This window comes from Dendrobates tinctorius, unplaced genomic scaffold (genome assembly GCF_039654945.1).
Source record: "Dendrobates tinctorius isolate UK_male_01 unplaced genomic scaffold, ASM3965494v1 ptg000103l, whole genome shotgun sequence".
In the NCBI taxonomy this organism is placed as follows: Eukaryota; Metazoa; Chordata; class Amphibia; order Anura; family Dendrobatidae; genus Dendrobates; species Dendrobates tinctorius.
In genome coordinates, this window is record NW_027361771.1 from 19,354,985 (window position 1) to 19,374,286 (window position 19,302).

Consider the following 19,302-nt stretch of genomic DNA (forward strand, 5'->3'; position numbering starts at 1 on the left):
TAGTTCGCAAAACCAAGGAAGCGTTGGATTGCCTTCACCCCATGGGGCCTTGGCCAATCGAGAAGGCGGACACCTTTACCGGATCCATGCATAGACCAGAGTCCGAGATAATGTACCCCAAGAATGGCAAGGACGTTTGCTCAAAGGCACATTTCTCAAGCTTGGCATAAAGGCGGTTCTCCCTCAGGCGCTGGAGGACTTGACGCACGTTCTTTCTGTGGCCGAGAGGTAACATATCATATAAAGCAAACACTGGAGTTCAATGGCGAATACGTAATCATGTCAACATCTCGGCTCCCAGGAATGAAATCCTGCCGCTGACACTTTATACATTGTGTTTGCTGCACGGTAAATGAATTTATAATTACAGTCTATGGCAAACATTTCTACATTACAAACATATCATATTTCCTAAGCAGTTAAAACATGCTGCTTCCGCGGAGCTACTTCAGAGGCGCCATGACGGTGCTTGCATCTTGCTCTCTCCAATGACCCCTGTAGGTATGAGATGAGACAACCACTTTAATGCATACAAAAAAAATGAAGACAAATAAACTATTTGTTTTTTTTCACTTTTTTATACAATGGCCTTGTTGACCTATGGTCCATGAGCGGTATGTTGTGCATGTATGCAGCAAAAAAAGAAGAACTGCCAAGAGGACCACTTGTATCCTTATCCATTGGAAATGTCCAACTTAAAACAAGTTGCTAAGGCTAGTTTCACACTAGCGTTCTTGGGCACAGCGCAGGGCCGCCGCTAAGCCCTGACCCCGGCCACACCCCCTCTGGTCAGTTCCTCCTCTGATCGCATGAGGCTGCATGCGATCAGCGTATCCTATATTTAGCATTGGATACACTGATCATGCGCTGATCGTGCGCTGGTCTGATTTTGCTGGTGCTGCGCCCTTTTGGCACTGCGTCCAGCACACAAAAACACGCTGTGTTGCATTTTTGTGCTCTGGGCGCAGCAAAATCAGACTAGCGCACAGTTAGTGCATGATCAGCGTATCCAACGCTAAATATAGGATACGCTGATTGCATGCAGCCTCATGCGATCAGAGGAGGAACTGGCCGGGGGCGGGGCTTAGCAGTGGCCCTGCCCTGCGCCCAAGAACACTAGTGTGAAACTAGCCTTACATATCAAACTCAAGACTCAAGGTCCTGACATACTGATGGCAAAGGTTCTCTTGTACAGTAGTAGCCATATGATGAGCTGTTATTTTCAGGAAAATTCAATGATACATTTTGATTTACCTTGAACCAGCAGTCCATTGAAATCAACATGTCATAGTGACTTGAATAGATTTGTTTGAATGGGTTTAAGTGACTTATATCTTAACCCCACACTAAATCAAAGCATCAGAAACCCTCAGAGAAGTTGTGTTAGCTGAAGACAGTCTAATAGTAAGTCAATAAGTTCACCTTCGCCTTAATATGTATAACCGAGCAAAGCAATGCCAGACTGAGCTCTTCTGCCCCTTAGTTTTGAGACCCTGATCCCCAATAATTAAAATTCCGATACATCACTGTTACATTTCAAAAGTTTTCTGAAGTGACAGTTTCCCCTCAACAGATTTCATAAAAACTTTAAAGACCACCTGCCCAGTTACTACAGAGTGTAATTATCCATTTTTCAATTAATTTCAAGCTGATACAATTAGGTATAGATTCACATGCAAACAGCTATATATGAAGTATACTTGAGATTGCTTAATATTCCATACTAATAATAAATTTGTATAAGTGTCAGTGCAGCCTCTTCATGTTTTCATGGTTTAAGAGAAGGAAGATTATTCTTAATTTACATTTTTTCTTTCCTAATGGAATTCTATTGCAGAAAACCTATTTCGTAAATACTTATGTTTTCCTCCTTTCCTGGTAGTTGTGAAATTGCAACTGGCAAGTATCCAGAGAAAGCTGTGGAGGATGTGTAACTTCTGCTTTCTCCCATAAAGACATATTATATCCATTACATTAAAAATTAATCAAATTATGATGTTTGTAAAAGACTGAGAATTCAAGTTTCACTCAAGCAAGCTGTCAAAAACTAATTGCAAGGTATTTTGTGTGAAAGTATTCTGCTTGAGTGTCAAAGGGCATAATTGTCCGCTATTATGGGGTCACGTAGGTGCAGTAGCGTGTAAAAGTGTTCACCCCCTTGGCATTTTTCATATTTTGCTACCTCACAACCTGGAATTTCACTGTTTTTAGGGTTTGCATCAGTTCATGTAAAGAACATGCCTACAGCTGTGAATATTTGTTTGTATGTTTTTGTGAAGCAAACAACAAATAGGACAAAATAACTGAAAACTTCAATGTGCATAACTATTCACCCCCTAAAGTCAATACTTTGTAGACCCCCCTTTTGTGGCAATAACAGCTGCAACTCGCTTGTGTTACATGCGCTATGAGCTTTCCATATCTTCCCACTGGCCATTCCTCAAGGCAAACTTGCTCCAGCTCCATCAAGTTATATAGTTTCCTCTGGTGAACAGCAATCTTCAAATCTGACCACAGATTCTTAATTGGATTAAGGTCTGGGCTTTCACCATGACACTGCAAAACATTTACATGTTTCCCCTTAAACCACTGGAGTGCTGCTTTAGAAGTATTCTTTGGGTCATTGTTTTGATGGAAGGTGAACCTTCATTCCAGTCTCAAATCACTGACACAATGAAACAGGTTTTACTCAAGAATATCCCTGTATTTCGCAGCATCCATCTTCCCCTTGACTAAGAAAATTTTCCCTGTCCCTGTTGCCGAAAAACATCCCCACAGCATGATACTGTCAGCACCATGTTTCACTGTGAGGATGGTGTTCATGAGGTGATGAGCAGTGTTGGTTTTGGCGCCAGATATAGCATTTACCTTGGTAGCCAAAAAGTTCAATTTAGGTCTTATTTGGCCACAGCACTTTCCTCCATACATTTGAGGAGTCTCACAAATGTCTTTTGGCGAACTGAAAACAAGCCTTCCAATTTTTTGGTGAAAGTAAAGGCTTTTTTCTGACCACTCTGCCATAAAGGCCATCTATACATCTTATACTGTTCATATGGACAGATACTCCAGTCTCTCTGATTATTGCCCTCCTTGCTCAGGTTGAGAGGTTTTGTGGGCGGCCTTCTCTTGGCAGATTTGTTGTGGTACCATGTTCTTTTCATTTGATGATGATTTGATGGTGCTCCGGGGCATTATCGGATATTGGGATTTCTTTTATAACCCAAACCTGAATTATACTTCTCAACAAGTTTGTCACTGGCATGTTTGTACATCTCCTTGGTCTTCATTGTGTGGTTTGGTTATTGGTGACTCTTGCTTTATGGTTTTGCACCTCTGTGGCCTTTCAGAAAAGGTGAGTAAACAGACCATATAACACTTACATTGCACACTGGTGGAATTCCTTTCACTAAGCAAGTGGCTTATGAAGGTAATTGCTTGCACCATAAATTTTTAGGGGCTTCATTGCAAAAGGGGTGAATACATGTGAACATGCAAATTTTTAGCTGTTCGATACAATAAATTTAATTTATGCCTATATTTTTCTCACCACCAACTTAGACTATTTACTGCTGATTCATCACACACAAATCGGATTGCAAAAATACTTTTGTAATGTAAGAAAATAGGTTAAAAGCCAAGGGGGTGACTACTTTTTGTAGCCACTGGTGGATTCTCTTAGCCATAACTCAGGGTCAGCAGTGTAAGGAGATGGATATATTGCCCACATTCCCACTTGACAAAGAAGTGTAATGTTGCATTGTGTAATGTGAATTGTGACATGCGTTGCGTGTTGCCCGATGGTAGGAAGAGTTATAGTTAGTAGTTGGGACTAGCCCAGAGTGGGAGTTGCTATGGCGAAGGAACAGAGGCAGTTTCCTGTCAGGACGTGAGATAGAGAGCAGACCTAAGGTTTGATCTGAGCAGTGCAGCATGATGTGAGTGTTCCTAACGTGAGAGGAGACCGTGACAGAGATAGCGAGATCCCAGTAGAAAAATGAGAAGTGACCGAAAAAAATGGACTGCTCGATTTGAGATGTGTCCACAGGAAGGACGCCTAGCAGTATGGCCCAAAGTTTGTAGCTCCAAGAGGCAACGTGCCAAGATGGGACAGAGTGCATGAGGTAAAGAGAGTGCCCCTGGCAAGATTTCCAGAACGTCAGGAACAGATAAGGTAATACAGTCCGTACTGGCAACAAAAGAAAAAGTGGGCTGAATAAACGACTCTTGCCAGCTGTCCTGTGGTACTGAGTAGAGATGAGAAAATGTATCAATGTTCGATTCCAATTACAAATGCCGAATTTGCAGTATTCGCCAATTTATTAGTCGAATATTTGCTGAACACAGCCGAACGTCATTACAGTCAATGGTAAGCAAAAACAAACGCTTGCACAACACCTTCAAAGTGCCCCAAAAGCTGCCAAAACATATCAAATTAGAATGAGACACCAGAAAAGTGTCCTGAATTCAATCACAGTACAAATTGTAGCATGACACAGCAGCAGTCAGCCATGCATGAGCTATCGAGGTCTGGGCCAGCACTTACAGCTTTCAATTGAACGTCAAAGTAACACGAGGTAGGTGAGGAATCAGGCCTGCTGTGCTTGGAGCCCTGATACCATATGCAACAGCTAAACCTGCTTTAATGCTCAGGCACACTCAGGTGGCACAAATATCAGTTTCATAGACTACTATTGTCAGAAAAATCTAAGCATAGTATTAACAGGGGTAGTTGACGCAAAGGAAGTGGAGGACTATCAACCTGACCTCTGTATCGATGCAAGTCAATGACCTGAGGGGTGCGAATGGTGGAAGTGAGCACACAGCTTTCGTGCTTTCTGCAGCAGCTCACCCAGGCCAGAATAGTGGTGGAGAAAAAGCTGTACCACCAGGTTGAGGACGTGAGCCATGCAAGGAACATGTGTGAGCTTGCCTCGCCATAGGGCCGCCACCAGATTTGCACTGTTATCCGACACAGCCTTCACTGAATGTAGGTTCAGCGGAGTCAGCCATTGCTCAAACTCGGCCTGGAGAGCTGTCCACAACTCTTCAGCTGTGTGACTACGATCTCCAAGGCATATCAATTTTAACATTGCCTGATTGCAGTGAGCCCTGGCTGAGCAGGACGGAGGTGGTGGGAATTCGCTATGCACTTTTGGAATGTGTGTCTCATTAAGGCAAAGGTTAAGGGTGCAGGTGGAGGCCCTAGAGAAGGTGGAAGAGGCAGAAGCAGTGGAGGAAGTGTGAAATATAGAGGTTTGTCCTGCAAGCCTTGGAGATTCCAAGACTTGTGGAGCAGCACCTGCACCAACAGCCACCAGAGTCACCCAGTGCCCAGTCAGCGAGATGTAACACCTTTGGCCATGCTTACTCTTCAAAGTGTCTGTGGTGAAATGCACCCCCCTGGCAGACATAGATTTAGTCATGGAACTATCGTTCTGTGCGATATGCTGGTGTAGTGCAGGCACAGCTTTCTTAGAAAAGTAATGGCGACTGGGCAACTGGTACTGGGGACTGTGATGGCCTTCAGCTTTTGGAAACCATCTGTATCTACCAGGCAGAAAGGCAGAATTTACGTGGCCAACAGATTGGAGTTGGTGGAGTTGAACCTCTTAGCTTTGTCATGCATAGGAGGAAACAACCTTTTACATGACCACAACTCCGGGACAGTTGGCTGGCTGCAGTGCTGAGAAAGGGCGGAGTATGGTGAACCAGACAAACTGCTGGACCTTGAGGGAGGTGCAGGCAGAGATATTATGGAGGATTGAGAAAGATGTGATGTGCTCATTCTCTGAGACTGGTCAAAAACAACAGGCATGTCTGCTTGCATTATATCTGACGGTGGGCTCTCAGTCAGCGTGACTGGAGTGGGTAAAGAACCCAAAGCTCTGCGGTCAGAGACCTGCACCACAATATTTGGCACGGTAACAGAAGAGGTGGAACAAGCAGCAGATGCGAATGATGGGGCGGATGATGGTTGTTAAGGTCCACTGGTCCGCATTTTTGCGCAGTGGGATTCCCAGAGTAGCGCATGTTGATTGCGTATGTGAATGTTCATACATGTAGTAGTAAAATTATTGCACTATTTCCCTTTACTCAGTTTTTTTTTTTTGCAAAGTTGGCAGATTACATGAGTTGGCTCATCCTTTGAGGTGTCAAAAAAGGCTCAGGCTAGTAAACCCTTGCCACCCCTGTGAGCGGCAGACCCACGGATGCTGCTGGTCACAGGCACAGTTGTGGTTGAGGATGCATTGCTTGTCGTGGTTGCATCACTACGTGTCTGCGATGTAACATCCTCATCTTCCTTCTCAGATGACCTACTCAGCTGTGTGCCTCTACGTTCATGCCAACTAGCATCTAACACCTCATCACCATCATCATCCTCTGTGTCATCCTCTTCCTGCCCTGAAAGCACAGCACAGTCCACGTGAGGCTCAGATATCTGAGTTTCATCAGGATCACCTCCCGCCTCCAGAGGTTATCGTCTGATCACGAGGGTCAGGATGCTGCTCGAACCCTACTTTGTACTGCCCCTGATCCAAGCTAAAAAAGTTTGGGCATCGGTGCAGATTTCCTCCTCGACTCTGTGAAGTTTTTGAGTACACTTCTGATGACCATGGCATAGAATGTGTGAACAGTAGAGTTGAGCGACTTTTGGTTTTTTAGGGTCGAGTTTCGTTTCGTGAAACCCGACTTTTCCAAAAGTCGGGTCGAGCAAGATCGGCCGATTATAGGGAAAAGTCGGGGTCATCCCGAAACACGAAACCCAATGTAAGTCAATGGGGAATAAAAGTCGGCAGTGAGAGGAGGACAGGAAACACACCTACAGTGCCCATTTGAATGCCAAAAGCATCAATTCTTCTTACTTAAGCTTGTCAACCTTAATTAACTTCATAATACAAGTTACGCACTGAAAAATGGGGGTTATTTGGCTAAAGTTGTGGGGGGGTAGGGATGGCTCCAGGTTTTCATGTGCCCTGGGCGAAAGAGTGCCCCTTTAACACATACCACAACTCATCATGCTCCGATACGGCAGAGAAATAGCGGTATAGTCCAATGAAAAATACCTCACTTTTTACATCTCATGACGAGGCCCATCTATTTCTCCATATAGAATGATTGGTCCCATATAATGTTTGAAACAGTATATGATGAGCTCCACATAATGCTACAGTATATGTTGGTCCCCATGGATGAAGCTCCACTGTCTTATGGGCCCAAATAATGCTCCAAACATAATGGGCCCCATTTCTAATGCTCTAGTGTATAATGGGCCCTGTAAATGCTGCTCCAGTGTCTGATGTCCACCTTTGGAATGTTCCAGTGTATGGTGGGCCCCATCTATCATTCTCCAGAGTATAGTGCTCCCCAAAAATTGCTGTCCCAACATTGAATACAATCAAATAAGTCTCCTCGCTAGGGAATCCCTGTACTAGTCTGGACTCCTCGTCGTCCCCATCTTCCATCTCACTGCACAGTATTTCAACCTTGCAAGTGCTGTGATCCTGAGCAAGCAGGGGGGGCCCACTCGTTGGCGACAGCACTGGCACAGGGCCCCTGATAGTACGGTGGTGTGTCTGATGGCGGGTGGGCCGAACCTGCAGCTTCCTCTTTGTCACCGTGTAAGATGGAACTGTATATGGGAAGGTAACTTGAGTTTCATCAGGGTCAGATTCAGGCCGTGTAGCGTGCGAGGGGAATGTAGTGGTCTGGGTCAATGTACCAGCAGATTCATCGAGCCGTGGCTGGGCATCAGTGCACTTGTGTCGCCCCCAGGAGTACGGTCGCCACAGTGGCATTACCTTCCTCCTAGGGAGTGTGATGTCATGCTTGGGAGCAACGAAGGATCTCTCTAGCAGGTTAACTGATTGGGCGGCGTTATTCCCACGCGTCATGACCCTCCAATCAGCGTTCATGAAGGCAAAGTGTTTGTTTTACGTGGGCAGTATGGTTGCAAAGCTGAACCTTAAAGGAATGTCCAGAAGGGCACCACCAGGAGTGGAGCCTACGGTTAAATTCGACTCCACCTGGGAAACCTCAACCATGCCAGCTACAGAAAAGATGCACACATTGCAAGCTTAATTCCGTTAACGAACGAGACTCCGTCATGCCCCGCGGTCCGAGTCCGGCTTACTAGAGGGACACGTGAGGCTCTGGCACATGAGATTGGCCAATAACTGGTGTGTCATGCCCTTACATGTCCGTGGCTGCATGTGCGCTACACTGAAAAGGCCAGCGTTTGTCGCTTACAGGTGCAGATAACCCGCTGAACAACGTTAGTGATGGGGATCACTGATTACTAGAGTTGAGCGATACCGTCCGATACTTCAAAGTATCGTATCGGATGGTATCGGACGATCTTTAAAAAAAGTATCGGTATCGCCGATTCCGATACCGGAAGTCCCATTCAAGTCTATGGGACTTCCGGTATCGGAATAAGAAAAACCCTTTCCTGCCCTTGTACAGCCTCTCTGGGGTCTGTACTGGCCTTTCGGGGGGCTGTGCCGGCCTGCCAGGGGGTCTGTGCAGGCTCCGGGGGTCTGTGCCGGCCTGCCGGTGGTCTGTGCAGGCTCCGGGGGGCTGTGCCGGCCTGCCGGGGGGCTGTGCCGGCCTGCCGGGGGGCTGTGCAGGCCTGCCGGGGGGCTGTGCCGGCCTGCCGGTGGTCTGTGCAGGCTCCGGGGGTCTGTGCAGGCATCGTCCGATGGGACTACAAGTCCCATCGGGCGATGCCTGCTACCATGACAGTGATTGACACATTAGCCAATGATGGGACAGTAGTAGTCCCATCATCCGGCTAATGTGTTAAATGTAAAAAAAAAAAAAAAAAAATTACATGCTACATACATACAACATGCATACTACATACATGCTACATTCATACTACATACTACATACATGCTACATTCATACTACATAAATACTACATGCAACATACATACTACATATATACTACATACATACTACATGCATGCTACATGCATGCTACATGCTACATACATAACACATATATACTACATGCATGCTACATACATACTACATGCTACATACATACCATATACATACTACATGCATGCTACATACATACTACATGCATGCTACATACATACTACATGCTACATACATGCTACATACATACTACATGCATGCTACATACATACTACATGCTACATACATACCACATACATACTACATATATACTACATACATACTACATACATACTACATGCATGCTACATACATACCACATACATAACACATATATACTACATGCATGCTACATACATACTACATGCTACATACATACCATATACATACTACATGCATGCTACATACATACTACATGCATGCTACATATATACTACATGCTACATACATACTACATATATACTACATGCATGCTACATACATACTACATGCTACATACATACTACATATATACTACATGCATGCTACATACATGCTACATGCTACATACATACTACATATATACTACATACATACTACATACATACTACATGCATGCTACATGCATGCTACATACATACCACATACATAACACATATATACTACATGCATGCTACATACATACTACATGCTACATACATACCATATACATACTACATGCATGCTACATACATACTACATGCATGCTACATACATACTACATGCTACATACATGCTACATACATACTACATGCATGCTACATACATACTACATGCTACATACATACCACTTACATACTACATATATACTACATGCATGCTACATACATACTGCATGCTACATGCATGCTACATACATACTACATACATACTACATGCTACATACATACCACATATATACTACATACATACAATACATTCATACAATACATACATAGACATACAGTACATATAACATAGAGTAACATACTTACCAATACTTGTCACATTGTTCCCCGAAGCCATTGTCTTTTCCGGAATAAATATTAACATAACAAACCACAAAAATACTCACCCACGATCCGAAGCAGTCCACGAGTGTGTCCCACGACGATCTTGGGTAGAGAACTGCAGCATCAGCTGTTGCTGCCGTTCTCTACGGGCTGCAGGAATCCAATGACGGTAGGTAGGTATCCTTCCGCACTGTATTCCTCCGCCACTTAAAAAAAAAAAAAGTCCCTAGTCTCACTTTATGCCATTGCTGTGTGGGAATTTCCCACGCAGCAATGGCATAAAGTGAGACTAGGGACTTTTTTTTTTTAAGTGGCGGAGGAATACAGTGCGGAAGGATACCTACCTTCCGTCATTGGATTCCTGCAGCCCGTAGAGAACGGCAGCATCATCTGATGCTGCCGTTCTCTACCCAAGATCGTCGTGGGACACACTCGTGGACTGCTTCGGATCGTGGGTGAGTATTTTTGTGGTTTGTTATGTTAATATTTATTCCGGAAAAGACAATGGCTTCGGGGAACAATGTGACAAGTATTGGTAAGTATGTTACTCTATGTTATATGTACTGTATGTCTATGTATGTATTGTATGAATGTATTGTATGTATGTAGTATATATGTGGTATGTATGTAGCATGTAGTATGTATGTAGTATGTATGTAGCATGTAGTATGTATGTAGCATGCATGTAGTATATATGTAGTATGTATGAAGCATGCATGTAGTATATATGTAGCATGTATGTAGTATGTAGTATGTATGTAGTATGTATGTAGTATGTATGTGGTATGTATGTGGCATGTAGTATGTATGTAGCATGCATGTAGTATGTATGTAGCATGCATGTAGTATGTATGTAGTATGTAGCATGTATGTAGTATGTATGTGGTATGTATGTAGCATGTAGTATGTATGTAGCATGCATGTAGTATATATGTAGTATGTAGTATGTATGTAGTATGTATGTGGTATGTATGTAGCATGTAGCATGCATGTAGCATGCATGTAGTATGTATGTAGCATGCATGTAGTATGTATGTAGCATGCATGTAGTATGTATGTAGTATGTATGTAGTATGTATGTAGCATGCAGTATGTATGTAGCATGTATGTAGTATGTATGTAGTATATATGTAGTATGTATGTAGCATGTAGTATGTATGTAGCATGCATGTAGTATGTATGTAGCATGTAGTATGTATGTAGCATGCATGTAGTATGTATGTAGCATGTATGTAGTATGTATGTAGTATATATGTAGTATGTATGTAGCATGCAGTATGTATGTAGCATGCATGTAGTATGTATGTAGTATTTTTTTTTTTTTAACATTTAACACATTAGCCGGATGATGGGACTACTACTGTCCCATCATTGGCTAATGTGTCAATCACTGTCATGGTAGCAGGCATCGCCCGATGGGACTTGTAGTCCCATCGGACGATGCTTGCACAGACCCCCGGACATCAGCACAGCCCCCCGGCAGGCCGGCACAGCCCCCCGGCAGGCCGGTACAGACCCCCACAGGGTGCACAGACCACCGGCAGGCCGGCACAGCCCCCCGGCAGGCCGGTACAGACCCCCACAGGGTGCACAGACCACCGGCAGGCCGGCACAGCCCCCCGGCAGGCCGGTACAGACCCCGGGCAGTCCACACAGCCCCCCGGCAGGCCGGCAGAGACCCCCGGAAGGTCCGAAATGACGGCGCATCATGATGCGCACACACCGCGCATCATGATGACGTCAGCCTGTCAATCAACTTTGAACTTCCGATTCCGATGCCGAATTCCGATATTGAAAAAATATCGGAAGTCGGTATCGGAATTCCGATACAGCAAGTATCGGCCGATACCCGATACTTGCGGTATCGGAATGCTCAACACTACTGATTACAATTATTACCCGCGAACGATGATTTCCCAGTAAGTGCAGGTCAACCGCAGTTCCGGAATTAGGCCTAACCGTCATTCCTGAAAAATGAAAAACTTACGTGTGCAAACCACAGGTGCTGTAGCTTGCTTAACAGCTCGCCAGCCGTTCTCACGCCCAGTATGGATTACACGTGATTGCACAAAGGTGAGAAAGGGTACCGTATCCCCGGATAACATGTATGGATAGCGTACACATTCAAAATATATGTCTATACATCAGGAGGCAGGCTCAGACGGTGTTAGGCCCAGTATGGATTGCACATGATTGCACAAAGGTGAGAAAGGGTACCGTATCCCCGGATAACATGTATGGATAGCGTACACATTCAAAATATATGTCTATACATCAGGAGGCAGGCTCAGACGGTGTCAGGCACAGTATGGATTTGATGGGCCAGACTACACAGCGGAGGAGCAGGGAGAGGTAAAGATTGCAAATGCTGGGGCCCTGCCCAAGCAAGGGGGGCCCACTCGTGGGCGTTGGTACTGGCACTGGGCCCCTCATAGTACGGCGGTGTGTCTGACGGCGGGTGTGCACCACCACCGTCAGAGACACTTGATTGCACTATGAGGGACCCTGTGCCAGTGCCCGCGCCCAAGAGTCGGCCTACCCACCTGTCCAGGGCAACGGCACTCGCACGGTGTCGTGCGCTAGGTGGTGACCCTGGCCATGGGGGGGGGGAGGCAGCACAGTTAGGGAGTTTTAGAAAGTGGCATATGTTGATGTTGGACATTCAGCTGATGCAAAAGGCGAAATAGGTCAAGTCCCAGGAAGAGGTGGACCAAAGCAAGCCATTTTTCTGTCACCCTATGTGTCATCAGGGGAAGGTGGGACAAAATCCTTGGAAACCCATGCATGGTTCATTTTAATGAAGGTTAGATCATCCACATTTTGGGTTGACAGACGGGTCCTTTTTTCTGTCAGGATTGATCCAGCTGCACTGAAGACTCTTTCCGATAGCACACTTGCAGCTGGGCAAGCGAGCTCCTGTAAGGCATATTGGGCCAATTCAGGCCAGGTGTCCAGTTTAGCAGCCCAATAGTCAAAGGGGAATGACCTGTGAGGGAGAACATCGATATGGGAGGAAAAGTAGTTTGTAACCATAGTTGACAACTGCTGTCTCCTGTCACTTTCCATCGATGCAGTATTACCAGTTCTGTGAGCGGTACTTGAAAAATCAGTCCACAACATTGTCATGAAACCCCTGTCTCCAACGCCACTTCTGCTGTGTGCACCATGAACACCTCTGCCAAGCTGCCCCCGGCCCGTATGGCTCGTGTGAGAACCATCACCGCTGCTGTGTGCTGGGAATGCCTCAAGCAACCGATTTACCAGAGTTGCTTGTTTATTAGCCAATATTAGGTCAAGGTTTTCCTGTGGCATGATGTTTTGTAATTTGCCTTTATAGCGTGGATCCAGGATGCTGGCCAACCAGTAGTCGTCATCGTTCATCATTTTGGCAATGCGGGGGTCCCTTTTTAGGATCTGCAAGGCATAATCTGACATGTGGGCCAATGTTCCCGGTGTCAATGATGCACTGCGAGTGCTGGTTGGAGGAGCACTTTCTGGCAAATCCACATCCCTCCAGTCACGCACAAACCCTGTACCAGACCTTGCCACGCCAACATTTTCACTTGCCCCACGAGATGCATCCTCCTCCCCTAAGTAATCATCCCCATCATCATCCTCCTCTTCTTCCTCCACCTCGTCCAGGAGAGGTCCCTGAGCAGACAATGGCTGAATGTCATCAAGGATTCCCTCCTCCTCTTCCTCCTCATCAACATTGGCTGCAGACGCCTGCTCCTTAAGGTGCGTCAAAGTTTGCATGAGCAGACGCATAAGTGGGATGCTCATGCTTAGGATGGCGTCGTCTGCGCTTACCAGCCGTGTGCATTCCTCAAAACACTGAAGGACTTTACAGAGGTCTTTCAGCTTCGACCACTGCACACCTGTCAACTCCAAGTCTGCTCTCAAAGTGCCTGGCCGTGTATCCTCCCACAAATGCATTATGGCCTGCCTCTGCTCGCACAGCCGCTCCACCATGTGCAGGGTGGAGTTCCACCTTGTTGCAATGTCGATAATGAGGCGGTGGTTGGGAAGGTGGAGCAATCGCTGCAGCTTCTGCATACGAACGGAGTGTACAGGCGACCGGCGGATGTGCGCGCACAGTTTTCGCACCTTCTGGAGCAGGGCTGTTAACTCCGGATAATTTTTGAGGAAGCACTGCACCACCAGGTTCAAGGTGTGAGCCAAGCAAGGTATGTGGCTGAGTTTTGAAAGGGCTATGGCTGCCACAAAATTACGGCCGTTATCACTAACTACCTTGCCTGCCTCAAGATGTACACTGCCCAGCCATGACTCAGTTTGTCGCTTCAAGTACTCGGCCAGCACCTCGGCGGTGTGTCTGTCGCCCAAACACATCATCTGCAACACAGTCTGCTGACGCTTTCCACTAGCTGCTCAATAGGGGGACACCTCGTGTGCAACAGTGGCAGCTGCAGATGGAGTGCTCGTACGACTGCGCTCTGTGGACGAGCTTTTGCTTCTGGAGGAGGAGGAGGAGGAGGGTCGAACGCCTACAGCCAACTGTTTCCTATACCGTGGGCTAGGCAGCACTGTCCCACCACCGCTGTCCCCTGTGGACCCTGCATCCACCACATTAACCCAGTGCGCAGTGATGGACACGTAACGGCCCTGGCCATGCCGACTGGACCATGCATCAGTTGTGAGGTGCACCTTTCCACTCACTGACTGCTTGAGTGCATGGACAATGCGGTCTTTTACATGATGGTGGAGGTCTGGGATGGCTTTGCGAGAGAAGAAGTGGCGACTGGGTAGGTCATAGCGTGGTACTGCATAGGCCATGAGTTCACGGAAAGCTGCGCTTTCCACCAACCAATAGGGCATCATCTCAAACGAGATTAGTTTGGCAATGTGGGCGTTCAAACCCAGTGTACGCGGATGAAAGACTGAGTACTTTCTTGACCTACTCATAGTGTCTGGGAGGGTGAGCTGGACTTGAGAGCTGCATATGGTGGAAGTAGCGGTGGACAGGGCGGACTGAGAGAGGGTTGATGATGGTGATGGAGTTGGTGTTCTTTCTGATGGCCTAGATTCAGTATTTCGTTGATATAACAGTGGGATTCCCTGACTGCTGTGGCCTTGCAACGACACCTCAACATTTGCTGCTGTGCTAACCGGTGGGCTTACAGTGGGGGAAACAATGTAGCGTTGCTGACTACCTTCTTTGTGATCAGTTGCACATGTGGCACTTGAGGTTTGGTGTTGTGTCCACGCTTGCAAGTGCATGGTGGTTAAATGTCTAAGCATGCAACTGGTATTCAAATTTTTCAGATTTTTCCCTCGGCTAAAGGTCTTTGTGCACTTCTTACAGATAACCTTGGCCTGATCATGAGGATTTTGTTCAAAAAAGTGCCACACTGCACTCTTCCTACTTTGGCAGACATTTTGCGGCCTAGCAACGCTGTGATCTTTTGACCCTCTGGACAGGCTGTCCAGCAACTCTTTTGATTTTTGGAACCTGTCTTTGGAGTGCTCCGGGCCTGCCAGATAACAGCTATTGCAATGTCGATGTCTGCTGTGGATGCTCCTCATCTGAGCTATTGGAAGCAGCACCCTCTTCCCCCAATGGATGCCAATCTGGGTCAACAACTGGGTAATCCATCACCTCCTCTTCAATGTCATGTACACCTTCCTCTGTGTCACCGTGTATGGTGGTATAGTGTGCGGGAAGGGGCACCTGAGTCTCATCAGGGTCAGAATCTGTCTCTGTACACTGCGAGGACAATGTAGTGCTCTGAGTGAATGTACCAGCAGAATCATCTATCAGCGGCTGTGCATCAGTGCACTCCATGTCAGATTCATCTTGGCCTGGGTAATTCACCATTTCACTTGATAATCCAGGCATGGTATGTGAAAACAGCTCCATGGAGTAATCAGTAGTATGGCCTGCGTCATCCTTCAATCTTGGTTGGGGTGAAGGACACAAGGAAAGGTGTGGTTCATGAACATGAGCCTGCAATGACGACTCAGTGCTTTTACTTTTTACAACTTCAGAAGAGGAGGCGATAGAGCTGGAGGCTGAGCCAGCAATGTAAGACAAAACTTTTTCGTGATGCTCTGGCTTTAAAAGCGGTTTGCCAACTCCTAGAAAACTAAGCCTTCGAAGCCTTATGGAGCCAGACGATGACGCAGGCTCAACACCTCCTGCATTCGGTCCTATTTTGCTCTTGCCACTACCATCAGATCCACCACCAACACCATCATTACCAGCTGCCAACCCCCGCCCAATTCCACGGCCTCTTCCACCAGCCTTCCTCATTTTTTGTAGAAATGTAGACAAAATCCAACAATCTATATAGTAATGTAAAACAAGGTACAAGGTGTCTATAGGACAGGGGAGATTTTGAATTTCTGCACACACTTGTGGACACTGGACACTTATGGATTGTGTGAGGCCCACTGAATATCACAGCGCTATGTCACAGGCTCGATGGCACAGGTGTGAAAAAAGTGACTACAGGATAAGGGAGATTTTGAATTTCTGCACACACTAGTGGACACTGGACACTTTTGGATTGTGTGAGGCCCACTGAATATCAGAGCGCTATGTCACAGGCTCGATGGCACAGGTGTGAAAAAAGTGACTACAGGATAAGGGAGATTTTGAATTTCTGCACACACTAGTGGACACTGGACACTTTTGGATTGTGTGAGGCCCACTGAATATCACAGCGCTATGTCACAGGCTCGATGGCACAGGTGTGAAAAAAGTGACTACAGGATAAGGGAGATTTTGAATTTCTGCACACACTAGTGGACACTGGACACTTTTGGATTGTATGAGGCCCACTGAATATCAGAGCGCTATGTCACAGGCTCGATGGCACAGGTGTGAAAAAAGTGACTACAGGATAAGGGAGATTTTGAATTTCTGCACACACTAGTGGACACTGGACACTTTTGGATTGTGTGAGGCCCACTGAATATCAGAGCGCTATGTCACAGGCTCGATGGCACAGGTATGAAAAAAGTGACTACAGGATAAGGGAGATTTTGAATTTCTGCACACACTAGTGGACACTGGACACTTTTGGATTGTGTGAGGCCCACTGAATATCAGAGCGCTATGTCACAGGCTCGATGGCACAGGTGTGAAAAAAGTGACTACAGGATAAGGGAGATTTTGAATTTCTGCACACACTAGTGGACACTGGACACTTTTGGATTGTGTGAGGCCCACTGAATATCAGAGCGCTATGTCACAGGCTCGATGGCACAGGTGTGAAAAAAGTGACTACAGGATAAGGGAGATTTTGAATTTCTGCACACACTAGTGGACACTGGACACTTTTGGATCGTGTGAGGCCCACTGAATATCACAGCGCTATGTCACAGGCTCGATGGCACAGGTGTGAAAAAAGTGACTACAGGATAAGGGAGATTTTGAATTTCTGCACACACTAGTGGACACTGGACACTTTTGGATTGTGTGAGGCCCACTGAATGTCAGAGCGCTATGTCACAGGCTCGATGGCACAGGTGTGAAAAAAGTGACTACAGGATAAGGGAGATTTTGAATTTCTGCACACACTAGTGGACACTGGACACTTTTGGATTGTGTGAGGCCCACTGAATATCACAGCGCTATGTCACAGGCTCGATGGCACAGGTGTGAAAAAAGTGACTACAGGATAAGGGAGATTTTGAATTTCTGCACACACTAGTGGACACTGGACACTTTTGGATTATATGAGGCCCACTGAATATCACAGCGCTATGTCACAGGCTCGATGGCACAGGTGTGAAAAAAGTGACTACAGGATAAGGGAGATTTTGAATTTCTGCACACACTAGTGGACACTGGACACTTATGGATTGTGTGAGGCCCACTGAATATCACAGCGCTATGTCACAGGCTCAATGGCACAGATGTGAAAAAAGTGACTATAGGATAAGGGAGATTTTGAATTTCTGCACACACTAGTGGACACTGGACACTTTTGGATTGTGTGAGGCCCACTGAATATCAGAGCGCTATGTCACAGGCAGAAATTGGCTAGTGTATCACAAACTACAAGGTGTATGTAGAATTGGGCAAAATAGGAATCTCCCTAGAGTGTAGGTCTGTAAGAACGGAACAAGTCCTCTACTTATCCTTCCACAGTGACACACAGATAGCTTCACTGTGGCCGTGATAACAGCCGTTACACGGTACTGAGAGGAGCGTGCACGTACACGGCTGTCCAGTGTACGTAAAATTGTCAAGCTCCGTGTTTTTTAAGTATACGGACTGACACACGCTGTCTCTCTATAGTTTTGAATGTGATCAAACAGCAAATATATTTAACTGTTTGAAAGCTAGACAAAACTAGTAGGTGCAGGTCTGTAAGAACGGAACATGTCCTCGACTTATTCTCACAGAGTGACATACAGATAGCTTCACTGTGGCCGTGATAACAGCCGTTACACGGTACTGAGAGGAGCGTGCACGTACACGGCTGTCCGGTGTACGTAAAATTGTCATGCTCCGTGTTTTTTAAGTATACGGACTGACACACGCTGTCTCTCTATAGTTTTGAATGTGATCAAACAGCAAATATATTTAACTGTTTGAAAGCTAGACAAAACTAGTAGGTGCAGGTCTGTAAGAACGGAACATGTCCTCGACTTATTCTCACAGAGTGACACACAGATAGCTTCACTGTGGCTGTGATAACAGCCGTTACACGGTACTGTGTGAGGAGCGTACACCGCTGTATGGTGTGAAAAAATGCACGCTCAGTACCTCAGCAGGACAAAAAAAAAAATTGGGATTGCTTTTAAAAAAGCAGTTTGCAGAGCAGTGGGTAAACAGCAATACAGCTGTCAGGAAGCCTTAGAAGGCAGCCTAACAACCAACACCGCTGATCCACCACAATATAGCCTCCCCTTGCACTGCACACACAGTGACTGGTGTGTTGTACAGGCAAAATCGCTAGCAGCAGCAGCAGTTTTTTTTTCTTCTTCCCTGCCTAATGCTCTCCCTACAGAATCAGCAGCAGCAACCTCTCCCTATGCTAAGATCGGCAGAAGTAAGATGGCGGTCGGCGTGCACGCCCTTTTATAACCCCTGTGACGCCCACCAAAGCAAGACAATCACTTGCATGCCCTTCTGAAAGATGGTGGTGACCCCTGCCTATGTCATCACGTTGCCCAGAGTGTCCGTGGATCCTGATTGGCTGAAAAAGAGCGCAAAACAAACTTTTGAAATGCGACTTTGGCACGTAAGTCGCCGACCTCGTGGCCGACCTCATCCTAGGGTCGGGTTTCGTTTCATGAAACCCGACTTTGCCAAAAGTCGGCAACTTTTGAAATTTATCGACCCGTTTCGCTCAACTCTAGTGAACAGTTCTTCAGACTCACCCATCTGTGGTTCCCT